Here is a 13501-nt window from a genome sequence, read left to right on the forward strand (position 1 = left end):
GTGCCTCCTGATGCTCTTCACTGAGTATCCCATGGTCCCGAAGCATTTCCTTTGAAAAAATTAAGTGTCTAAACTACAGGTGGTGTAGCTTGCTTAACAGCCGGGATAATGCGCTGACTAGCAGACACTGCTACTAGGCACAAAGTATTTCCTGGGCTAGATGCAGTTAAAAATTTGTAATTAGATACTCTCGTTGGATGCTGAGAAAGCATTCCATAGAGTCTCCTGGCACGCCATATATGATTCTCTTAAAAAGCTTGGGGTAGGGGTCTAGGGGACCCTTTTATAGCCAAAATCACGGCCCTGTATCGCAATACGTCACCTAGGCTGAAGATAAATGGAACTGTAGCACCCTGAGGGCTCGGTTGCTACAGACGTATTGCACCTCACCCAGAGGTGTGATATCTCACTCTCAGGTAAGGATGGAGTGTGGATCAGGACCCGACACCTGCATGCATTACACCACATTGCCGTGGGGCAGGGCGACCAATATGCCCCTGAGATGGGCACGACAGTCCCTGTCCCTGGCTGGAGTGGGGGGAGGGAACACTGAGGAAGGGGAACCCTGTAGTGCAGGAGCAGGGAGGAAGCAGTTCCTGGGTGCATTGAGAAGGGAGTATAAAAGGTGGGCACCATCTTAGTTCAGTGCAGAGAAGTCTGAGCAGAAGTGTCAGGGAGCAGGGGCTCTGCATGAGCTCTGCTCCGGAGGCGGGCCTAGTAACAGAGGCCCAGGCCTGGAAGAGGGAGAAGGAAGGAAGAGGAGCGGAGAAGGCTCCAGGAACGAGGAATGAAGGGATCCCAGGGGTGCGGACGGGCGAGTCGCCACCGCACGCCCGAATCCACCTGCGTGGAGGGGTCAGGCCAAAGGGGGAGACCGGTCCCCGAACTAGTGGAGGCAGGAAACGACCCTCAGCTAGAAACCGGAGGCTCTGACATTTTATGTGGCGCAGCCCCTCGCTACACCCGCTAGGAAGGCACCACATAGGGTCAGGGAAACTGGCGCCAAGTTTACCAAGAGGAGGCCCGAGGCAGCCGGACAGAAGTGTTGGTAAGAAAGGCCAGACAAAGGACACACAAAGGGGGTCCTGTGAAGTGCTCCAAAGTTATCTGGGAGTTATCTGAGCCCCTCACCTGGTGAGCACAGTACGACGTGGGCAGCCGTTACCTGCAGACGTGGTCTGGATAATAAGAACTGTGAGTAAAGGCCCTGGACTGCATCACTGACTCCGTGTCGTTACTGCTGCTGCCCTGCACCATCACCCCCATCCTCCGCATACACTGCCCTGAGGCTATACTCCTCCCGTGGGGAGTTATGCTACGCTCTGCTGCACCCACAACACCAGCCTCAGCGGTCTGCCCTGTAGCGGCGGTTCACTCTGACCGCAATCCACGGGTGGCGTAGTCGGACATTTAAACATCAAAACCACATAAATAGTTCCGCCACTGGTTTGACCGCCCTGAGCCACGGAACCGGGTCGCCGCCACGAAGACTACAACCACCAGCATCCACCAAAAAGGTTCCGGCTCCGGGTGTCCCAAGGCCCAGGGGGTGCGTCAGAACATTTTCATCACCTTTCACAATCACCAATGGGACAAGGCAGGGATGTCCTCTGTCCCCTCTCTTATACATCCTAGTGACGGAGCACCTGCTCTCATCAATTCGCCATAACCCCAATATTAGGTGGATTGAGGTGGGAGGCACCGAGTACAAGTGCTCTCTATTTGCTGATGATGTCCTAGTATATATCACTCAATCACATATATCCATCCATGCTGTTATGGCTGAAATAGATCACTTTGTTACATGGTAAAATTTTAAAATCAATGCAGCGAAGTCTGAGGCCCTCGATGTCTCCCTCCCCAAATCCATATAGGATTCCATCCAGTCCAACTTTCCCTTTGCCTGGCCCTCACAGGGTATCAAATACTTAGGAATTCCTATTCATAGAGACCTCTCCCATCTATGTTATCTTAATTTTGGGCCCTTTATTGAACAATTCCATACAGACCACGGTTGGCAAGTTAGAACTGTAAGATTCACTACGTGAACCGCTGGTGTTTTGTGGAAAACCACATGTACGCCGCGTTCCAAATTATTATGCAAAAAGAGTTTAGGAGTGATAAGGGAAGAATTTGTTTGTTTGTCAGTTAAACTCATTGATCGTGATGTGTGTCAGGGCTCTTTATATCACTGTAAGCAATTGCAGACACCTGTGCTAATTAGTTTGGCAGGTGTGTCCAATGAAAGGCAAGACTACTTAAGAAGGCTCTCTCACATTATTAAGCAGCCTACATTTTCTGCCAAAATGGGAAAGAAAAAGGATGTGTCGGCTGCTGAGAAGCAACACATTGTGGAGTGTTTAGGTCAAGGCATGACTTCAATCAACATTGTGCGATGATCAGGATGAAGTGTCTTGGCAATCAAGAAGTATGTAGCTGATTCACAGTACACACGTGTGCGTGCTGATAGGGGCAAATTGAGGACTCTTTCCTACAGGCAATTACGTCAGGTTGAAAGAGCAGCGGCAAAAAAGCCTTGTCATAGCAGCAGACAAGTTTTTGAAGCTGCTTGTGCCTCCAACGTCCCCCGAACAACAAGATGCAGGGTCCTTCAGAGGTTTGCAGCTGTGCATACGCCATCCTGTCGACCTCCTCTATCCACTTCACACAAGCAGAAACGGCTCCAGTGGGCCAAACATTACATGAAGACTGATTTCAAAACTGTTTTGTTCACGGATGAGTGCCGTGCAGCGCTCGATGGTCCAGATGGATGGAGTGGAGGATGGCTGGTTGATGGACACCCCACGCAAACACGGCTACAGCGCCAACAAGGAGGAGGTGGAGTAATGTTTTGGGCTGGAATCATGGGGAGAGAGATTGTCGGCCCCTTTAGGATCCCTGAAGGCGCTAAAGATGAACTCCATAATGTATGTGGATTTTCTCAAACAGCACTTCCTGCCATGGTTCAAGAAGAAGAACCGTGTATTTCACAGCAAGATCATTTTTCTGCATGATAATGCACCATCTCATGCTGCACATAAAACATCTGCATCTCTGGCTGATATGGGCATAAAAGGGGACAAACTTATGGTGTGACCCCCATGCTCCCCTGACCTCTACCCCATTCAGAACCTTTGGAGCATCATTAAAAGGAGTGTCTATGATGGCGGGAGGCAGTTCACATCTAAGCAACAGCTCTGGGAGGGTATTCTGTCCTCATGCAAAACAATTGAAGCAGAAACCATCCAAAACCTGACAAATTCAATGGACGAGAGAGTTCAGAAGCTCCTTTTGAACAAGGGGTCCTATGTGAAAATGTAACATCACCTAGAATAAAGTTTTGAGTTGAAAACTGTTTGATTTCAGTTTCTAACAACCTGCTAATGCTTATAATTTCAAAAATGACCATTTTTTTGGTCTTTATTAAAATGAAAAGGTTGATCGAAAAGTTTGGGGGATCTAAGAGTGTGGCAACCCAGTAGTCATGATTACTTCGAATTCTGACAATATGAGGGTCATGCTGCAGGTAGTGCAGCAAGAAGGCACTTATGTGTCTTGCGCATCTCGGAGCCCCAAAATTATTTTCCGGGCTAGAAGCAGCTAAAAATTATTTTTAATTTTAAATCTGGTGGAGCTTATTATAGATGGCCTAATAGGATCAGTGCTGCACACTGCTACAATGCCCAAACTATTTTCCAGTCAAGATACAGATAAACATGATTAGTAATTTGAAAGCTTAAAACGTTTGGTAGGGTGATTTTAACCAATCATCAAGCTTTTACTCTCCCCAGGATGACACAAGGGTAGAAAAGTCGTTTCGGATCCATGATTTGTTCATCTTTATGAACGTGAGTCTGTCTACATTATCAGTGGAGAGCCGCGTGCGCTTATCTGTCAGCACACCACCAGCAGCGCTGAACACCCGTTCAGACAGAACGCTGGCTGCGGGGCATGACAAGATCTCCAAGGCGTAAGTGGCTAGCTCCGGCCATTTATCCAGATTGGAAGCCCAAAAAGAGCAAGGGTCCAGTGACACAGTCATGGCTTCAATGTTTACTTGGAGATACTCCTGTACCATCGTCTCTAGGCGTTGACTATGTGTCAGACTTCTTGTCTCCTGTGGCCTTGCAAAGGATGGGCTAAAAAAGTGGTGAAATGATTCCGCAAAATTGATGTTACCAGCAGATACTGTGGTTCTGTTACGGTTTGAGTGCTGAACACTTGACGGTCCCACGGTTGGCAAGTTGGAACTGTGAGATTCACTACGTGCACCACTGGTATTTTGTGGAAAAGCACATGTAAGATTCTGCAACAGTCTCTGCTGATACTCCTGCATGCGTGCATCCCTTTCTATGGCAGGAATAATTTCTGCAAATTTACTTTTGTACCGGGGATCTAACAGTGTGGCAACCCAGTAGTCAGGATTATTTCTAATTCTCACAATTCGAGGGTCATGTTGCAGGTAGTGCAGCAAGAAGGCACTCATGTGTGTTGCGCATCCAGGAGCACCAAGTCCCTGTTGTGTTGGTGGCGAGGTAACAATCATGCTTCCTTCCTCTGTCCTCTCCCCCCAACCTCGCACAACAGAAATGTGATCAAGGTCTCCCTCATCTGATGAGTCTTCCATCAGTTCGTCCTCCACTTCTTCCTGGGCTCCTGCACCTTCCTCACTAGTTTGGCTGCTACCATGCGCCCTGGTAAAACCATCTCCCCCACCCTCACATGCCTGCCGCCTTGGTGCTGCCGACCTTCTGGACCTTGCAGATGTTAGCCCTTCCGCATACAACTCCTCCTCCTCTACTTCCTCCACCTCCTCTTGTGCCACCACCTGACTCCGAATTCTGTTTAACATGTGCTCCAGCATGTAAATCACCGGAATAGTCATGCTGATAATGGCATCGTCAGCACTAAACATCTTCGTCGCCATTTCAAAACTGTGCAGAAGGGTGCATAGGTCCCTGATCTGAGACCACTCCTCCAGCGTGATTTGCCCCACCTCTGAATCTCGTTGGCCCAGGCTATACGTCAGAACGTATTGCACCAGGGCTTGTCGGTGCTGCCACAGTCGCTGCAACATGTGCAAAGTTGAATTCCACCGGGTAGGCACATCGCATTTTAGCCGGTGAAGTGGCAGGCCCAACGACTTCTGTAGAGATGTAAGTCGCTGAGCTGCGGGATGCGAACGGCGGAAGTGAGCACACAGCGACCGTGCCCTCTGCAGAAGGCCATCTAGTCTGGGATAGTGGGCTAAAAATTGCTGGACAACCAGGTTCAACACGTGAGCCATACAAGGCACGTGTGTGACATTGCCCGGGCGAAGGGCCGCACCCAGGTTTGCAGCATTGTCGCACATGGCTTTCCCTGGTTTCAGGTCCAGTGGAGACAACCATTCATGAAATTGGTTCTCCAGAGCTGACCACAACTCCTCAGCTGTGTGACTCACATTTCCCAGACATTTCAATGTAAAAACCGCCTGATGACGTTGAGCCCTACTGCCAGCATAGTAAGGAGGTGTGCAGGATCCCTTCTGCGCAGTTAGAAAGCTTGTGGCATGACCAGACAGGCTTTGGGTGCAGGTGGAAGACCGAGAGGAGGTTGAGGAGGCAGAAGCAGTGGAGGAACTTTGACATAAAGAGGATTGACGCACAACTCGTGGGGACGGCAAGACTTGGACAGCAGCCCCTTGTCCTGCTGTCACCATAGTTACCCAGTGCCCAGTCAGCGACATGTAACGCCCCTGTCCATGCCTACTCGTCCAAGTGTCTGTGGTGAAATGCACCCTGTCACACACAGAGTTTCTCAAAGAAGCGGTGATGTTGTGTGCGACATGCTGGTGGAGCGCAGGCACACCTTTCTTTGAGAAGTAGTGCCGACTGGGCATCTGGTACTGGGGCACTGCGACGGACATAAGGTCTCGAAAATCCTCTGTGTCCACCAGGCGGAAAGGCAGCATTTCTGTAGCCAAGAGCTTGCAGATGGTGAAATTCAACCTCTTAGCTTTCTCATGGCTAGGAAGAAATGGTCTTTTACTTGTCCACATCTGAGGGACCGAGGGCTGGCTATTGTGCTTAGACGGGGTTGATAAGGGTGTCCCCGGCAAACTGCCGGTCTGTGAGGAAGATGCAGGCGGACATGTTAGGTTGCCTTCATCCAAAGGTGGTGCTATCGATGTCGAACAGCGCTCAACACCAGCTGGTGTTACCACCTCCAAAGAAAATGATGACCTGCCAATCACGCTGGCTGCTGCAGGTAAAGAGGTGGCAGGTCTGCGCCCCAAAACAGGTGTGACTGCTGTCCCCCCAGTCACAGAGGATGAAGAGGCCGCGGATGCACAAGATATGGCAGACGGTGGTTGGCCCGGCCGGCTAGGCCGCATTGTAGCACACTGAGCTTCCCACTGCAACTTATGCTTCATGTCCATGTGCCGGTTCATGCATGAAGTACTCAAACTATGTATTTTTTGGCCTCTACTTAGCTTTTGCTGACAAATGTTACAGATAACACGAGTTGGGTCATCTTTATCGATCTGAAAAAATGCCCAGGCTATGCAAGGCTTAGCACCCATGCGACCTGAAGAGCCACCACGACTTGTGGTGAGAGGCAGAGTTGTGTTTGAGGATGCAGTTGTTGACGTGCTTCCAGTACTACGTCTCTGTCCAGGAAGGCGCAACCTGACCTCGTCGTCACTAACATCTTCCTCCACCTCCTCTGCTGACCTCATCTCTTGGCTGACTGTGGGTTGACAGTAAGTGGGATCTCCGACCTCATCATCATCACCCTGTGCGTTATCACACCCGTCGTCCTCAGAGCCAACCTGTTCCTGCCCTGACAAAAAACTAAAGTTGTCGCTCCAATCAGGTATTTGAGTCTTATCATCGTCTTCCTCATTGTCTCCACCAACAGGAGTTACAGTTTGGGAATGAGGGTCTACATTATGGTCAGAACCTTCTGCGTCTGGTCCTGGATCCGACTCATAAAGATTCTGGGCATCAGTGCAGATCATTTCCTCATCTGGATTCACAGAAGCGATGGAGTCGACCTCTGATTCCCAGGCTATAGTATGAGTAAACAGCTCTGCAGACTCAACCATCTGTTCTACCTCATACTCAGACAGGCAGCTGGAGATTTGGGAGCTGTGAGGAAGCAAGTGCGATTTGGGTGACACCTTTGAGGACTGGAGTATTTGTGATGTTGAAGTTGATGTGGAGGAGAGCCCACTTAAAGGAACACTTGATATCCGTTGAAGCACCTGCTGTTTTTGTGCCTCATCTGGAATTTGTAGCGATTGGCGTGGCCGTAAGAAAGGGATCTTATCACATTGTCCGCTAAAAGAAGTAGACATTTTAGTTTGGCTGGAAGATGGTCTTTCTTCTGAAGATGTTACTGTTGCTTTAACACCTACCCCACGGACACAACCTTTTTTCCCCTTCCCAACACGCCTATTCCCCTTTCCACCAGCAGCAGGCCTTTTTCCACTCATTTTGGTGGTTAACTAATTCACAACTCTGGAGTTGTTTGCACAAAAAAACAATGGATGGTAACCGAGCAGAGCTGAGTGGCCAAACTGTGGTATTAGGCCAAAAGTATTGGCTGGGTTAGATGCAGAAAAAAATTATTTTGAATTTGCAACCTGATGGAGGTCAGTATAGATGGACTAATAGAGAAAGTCCGACACACTACTAGAAGGCCAAATATGTTTTCAGAGGTAGATGCAGAAAAAAATATATTCAGTTTGCAACCTGATGGAGGTCAGTATAGATGGACTAATACAACAAGTCCCACACACAGCTAGAAGCCCAAATATTTTTTCAGAGGTACTGTAGATGCAGATAAAAATTAGTTTTAATTTGCAACCTGATGGAGGTCAGTATAGATGGACTAATAGAGAAAGTCCGACACACTACTAGAAGGCCAAATATTTTTTCAGAGCTAGATGCAGAAAAAAATTATATTCAGTTTGCAACCTGATGGAGGTCAGTATAGATGGATTAATAGAACAAGACCCACACACAGCTAGAAGCCCAATATTTTTTCAGAGGTAGATGCAGAAAAAAATATATTCAGTTTGCAACCTGATGGAGGTCAGTATAGATGGACTAATACAACAAGTCCCGCACACAGCTAGAAGCCCAAATATTTTTTCAGAGGTACTGTAGATGCAGATAAAAAATATTTTTAATTTGCAACCTGATGGAGGTCAGTATAGATGGACTAATAGAGAAAGTTCGACACACTACTAGAAGGCCAAATATTTTTTCAGAGGTAGATGCAGAAAAAAATATATTCAGTTTGCAACCTGATGGAGGTCAGTATAGATGGACTAATACAACAAGTCCCACACACAGCTAGAAGCCCAAATATTTTTTCAGAGGTACTGTAGATGCAGATAAAAATTAGTTTTAATTTGCAACCTGATGGAGGTCAGTATAGATGGACTAATAGAGAAAGTCCGACACACTACTAGAAGGCCAAATATTTTTTCAGAGCTAGATGCAGAAAAAAATTATATTCAGTTTGCAACCTGATGGAGGTCAGTATAGATGGACTAATAGAGAAAGTCCGACACACTACTAGAAGGCCAAATATTTTTTCAGAGGTAGATGCAGAAAAAAATATATTCAGTTTGCAACCTGATGGAGGTCAGTATAGATGGATTAATAGAACAAGACCCACACACAGCTAGAAGCCCAATATTTTTTCAGAGGTAGATGCAGAAAAAACTATATTCAGTTTGCAACCTGATGGAGGTCAGTATAGATGGACTAATAGAACAAGTCCCACACACTGCTAGAAGCCCAAATATTTTTTCAGAGGTACTGTAGATGCAGATAAAAATTAGTTTTAATTTGCAACCTGATGGAGGTCAGTATAGATGGACTAATAGAGAAAGTCCGACACACTACTAGAAGGCCAAATATTTTTTCAGAGCTAGATGCAGAAAAAAATTATATTCAGTTTGCAACCTGATGGAGGTCAGTATAGATGGACTAATAGAGAAAGTCCGACACACTACTAGAAGGCCAAATATTTTTTCAGAGGTAGATGCAGAAAAAAATATATTCAGTTTGCAACCTGATGGAGGTCAGTATAGATGGATTAATAGAACAAGACCCACACACAGCTAGAAGCCCAATATTTTTTCAGAGGTAGATGCAGAAAAAACTATATTCAGTTTGCAACCTGATGGAGGTCAGTATAGATGGACTAATAGAACAAGTCCCACACACTGCTAGAAGCCCAAATAATTTTTCAGAGGTACTGTAGATGCAGATAAAAATTAGTTTTAATTTGCAACCTGATGGAGGTCAGTATAGATGGACTAATAGAGAAAGTCAGACACACTACTAGAAGGCCAAATATTTTTTCAGAGGTAGATGCAGAAAAAAATATATTCAGTTTGCAACCTGATGGAGGTCAGTATAGATGGACTAATAGAACAAGTCCCACACACTGCTAGAAGCCCAAATATTTTTTCAGAGGTACTGTAGATGCAGATAAAAATTAGTTTTAATTTGCAACCTGATGGAGGTCAGTATAGATGGACTAATAGAATGATGCTATGCCCAAAAGATTTTACTTCACTAGGTGCAGTAAAAAAATTGGTATTCTATACACAGGTGGTATATCTTGCAACACAGATAGGCTACTCCACTGACTAACACACTCTGCAATAGGCCAAAAAGGATTAGCTTTGCTAGATTCAGCCAAATGCTGTGAAAAAAACTTGCACAGCACTGGCACAGACCTGCCTGGCAAAAACTGATAGGAACTCATGTAACCTAGTCCTGAAAAGGACTGCAATTACAATTAGTCTTTACTCCCACAACCAATCTATTTAAGAGCACAGACCTCCCTGATAAAAGTCGTAGGAAATGCTGTAACCTAGTCCTTAAAAGGACTGCAATCACAACTATTCCCTACTCCCAAGCTATCTGTATATTTGTGCGAAAACTGGCTTGAAATTAACAAGGTATAGCGCACACAGCAACAGCGGTGCCGTCTAACACGCAGCTGCAGCAGTGAGAAAATGGTGGCGACGGGGAAAATGGCTTGGTCTTATAGGGCAAGGACATGTGACATACACTGCCAATGACACATGCCCTTGCTTGTGTGAAAAAAAGCACTTCGCTCCGTGTGTGCGCTGCTGATAGGCTGACAGATTGCACCTCCCCACTGCAAATGCGGGAAAGAGAAAAAAAAAATGGAGATCTTCATTGTTCCTGCAGAGATCCATCCCCTGCCCCTCCCCCCACCCCGCTGTACACTCAAACTGCGTATTAACATTAATTTTCATTATTACTGAGAAAAAATCCAGTTATGATTTTGGTGCACGAACAGTTATCGAACATAACCTCGAACAGCCGAATTTTTCTTAAATTGTTCGTGTTCGCCGAACGTCTCGAACACCTCCCAAAACAGCTTGAATTTGAGATTGGCGAACAGTTCGAGTAGAACAACGCTCATCTCTACTCAAGAGCTGTTTACTCAGAGGTCTGCTCCAAAGCTTCAGTGTCTGCTAGTCAGCGTAGTAGCCCAGCTGTGAAGCAAGCTGCACCGCCTGGGTATCTAATAAGAATTTTTAAATACATCTAGCCCAGGCAATACTTTGGGCTTAGTAGCCCAGCTGCCAAGAAAGCTGCACAGCCTGTGTATCTAAAAAGAATTTTTAACTGCATCTAGCCCAGGCAATACTTTGGGCGTAGTAGCCCAGCTGCCAAGCAAGCTGCACCGCCTGTGTATCTAATAAGAATTTTTAACTGCATTTAGCCCAGGCAATACTTTGGGCGTAGTAGCCCTGCTGTGAAGCAAGCTGCACCGTCTGTGTATCTAATAAGAATTTTTAACTGCATCTAGCCTAGGCAGACTGTGGGGACCCCCAACCAAACCCAGTTGCTCAGCCCCCCTACCACTCCCCTTTCCTTGACAATACAATAATGTAACTCTTACAACTGGATGGGTGAGGATCGGTCACAGCTTTATTAACTCTTTATACTCATTCCATTAGAAAGGCATTTTATTTCTAAAATAATTCAGCTTGTTGCAGCATGCCCTGTGTCTACACACTGGCAAGTTGGCCAACAAGTGTAACTCTCCAACATGTCCTTTCTATTTCCAGGCCACGGAGGATCCTGCGTACTCGTATGCAGGACTCTGACCCCCATCCATCACTCTTAACGCTTGTTCCACTCCATCCTGGAGTCCTGACAGGAATATGTCCAGTCCAATATCCATTAAGTGAACACCGTCGGGCCGTATGAGGCCTGCTTTATCTCCTTCCAGTTGTCGGTGTCGTATCACTACACCGCCTCTGTCTCTTATACATTTTGCCATCCGAATATTTATTACCCGCCTTGTCCGTTCGATGGCCGTGATGTCCGCGCACCTTGCCATACCGCTATTGGCACAATATCTGACCATACTATAGTTAGTTTTGTGAAAAATTCTCTGAAGCGCTCAGTGTCTAGTTTCATTATTGCCATTAGTTCTGTGCTCTTGTGATGACCTAGGTCATTTCTCCCGGCCTGTATAACTAAGATGATCGGACCTCTTGCCTCTCTCCCTACCTTGATTACCTCCATTAGTACCTGTGGCCATTGCAGGCCTCTAATACCTCTCCAGTTGAAATATGTGTTATAAAACTCTAATTTCCTCCTGCCTGGGCGGACTTTCGCCCTTTTTTCTGCCCAATATATATACGAGTGGCCTATCACCCACACTGTTGGTTTAGCGTAACCTGTAAAAGAAACAAACCACGTTAGGATAACAAGTCCGGTCTTATGTGTCTCGCCAAACAGGTGGATCGCCATCTCCCTATCCTCTGAACTTCCGTTTCTGACAGTCCTCCTCTTGCTGCTTCCGTGGCTGCGACTATGCGGAATGAGTGTGTCCCGTAATCTTTGGGGTGGTTCCCTGCCGATGTCAGGCATTTATTAAATATAGCTTGGATCTGGTATCTTGATAATAGCGTTCCATCAATGTGTGATAGGAAGAAATTACTTTGTGATCTGATGGTTATATATGTTTTTACTATTGTTACCCGACTCAGTGTACCGTTTGTGGGTTGTAGAAGTACCCAAGTGCCCCTGCCCGCTGGAACCGTTTTCGATTTGCGTATGCGTAGACGTATTGCATTATTGGCTATGACTACGTCCTGGTGTAATAAGCCTCCACTGGTGGTAATTTTGGATTGAGGGACTAATTTGCTTATGCATAGCACCCCGAAGAAGGCGATCGCAAATGCAGTAGACAGTAGTGTTGCTTCAAATTGTGAGTGTCATGTTAATGGTGTTAGGGATATGATGTGAGAAATCAGTTTTAGTGACACGGGACGTCTACACTCCTGACTTGGCTGACCCCTTTTCCACCGTTTTATGTATTGTCTGATGATGAATCTCTTTGTCACATCTCCCCAATTCAGTAGTTGGAAATGAAATGCTACTCCGGTCAGCCACCGCTGTGCTGACGCCCGTGATATGCCCCTCATCATTAGCTGGTGGAGAAATTCTATGGTGACTTGTAATCTGGCTGGTTCACATTGGTCAACCTGTCTGCCTGCTACTAGTCGTGTCCACTGTTCCCATGCCACGGGGGAACTGATGCTCTGATTAATGGCATCAACTATTCACCACTAGATACCATAGGGAGGGTGGGCAACTGTTGCCCGATGGGTGGGCATTGGGGAGGAGCTCTGTGAAAATCTGCCAATTGAATTGTGATAAAGCATTAGCAGCAGCGTTAGACCCCTAAGCATCGAGGCTAGCGCGGACCCATATATTGTGTTCTTGGCACAGGAATGCTAGCCGGCGTAGTAGGCCTTGCACTGGGAGAGACGATGATGCCATCTTATTAATGCAGTGCGCTAGGCTGGTGTTTTTTGTTATGTAGCGTATATTTTTGTTAGCCAGCGCGCGCCCCATATTTCTATTGCTACCACTATTGGGAAGAGTTCCAGGAGTGTCTGTTTTTTTGGTCAGCACTTGTTCTGCCCAATACAGAGGCCATAAGCTTGTGCACCATTGGTTATTTAGTATCGCTGCATATCCGCCTGATTCTGCCACCCCGGTGAATAATCTTAGTTCAATGTTGGATTGTTCTGCTGACATAAATAACATGTGACCGTTGAATGATTATAAGAAGGTTTTCCACACCTCTAAGTCCGCCCGTAGCGGCCTGCTGATTCTGATTCTATGACTCGGTTTTGATGCCCCTTTTGTTGCGGGCGATAAATGACGAGAAAAAACCCTTCCGACTTGCATCACCCGGCTCGCAAACACGAGGAGACCTAGTAATACTTGCATCTGCTGTAGTGTTACTTTCCATACTGCGCAAAAACCCTCGATCAGGTGTAATGTTTTGGTATTTTTTCACATGGGAGGCGGAACAACCTTGCTGTGGTGTCGATTTCAATGCCTAAGAACGATAGCTTTGTTGTGGGGCCTATGGTTTTTGTTGGGCATAATGGGACTCCAAACCGACGGGAGATGTTTGTGAATTCGTTGAG

Source organism: Phyllobates terribilis, unplaced genomic scaffold (genome assembly GCF_046119375.1).
Source record: "Phyllobates terribilis strain yellow unplaced genomic scaffold, ASM4611937v1 Scaffold_4__5_contigs__length_816908805, whole genome shotgun sequence".
NCBI lineage: Eukaryota > Metazoa > Chordata > Amphibia > Anura > Dendrobatidae > Phyllobates > Phyllobates terribilis.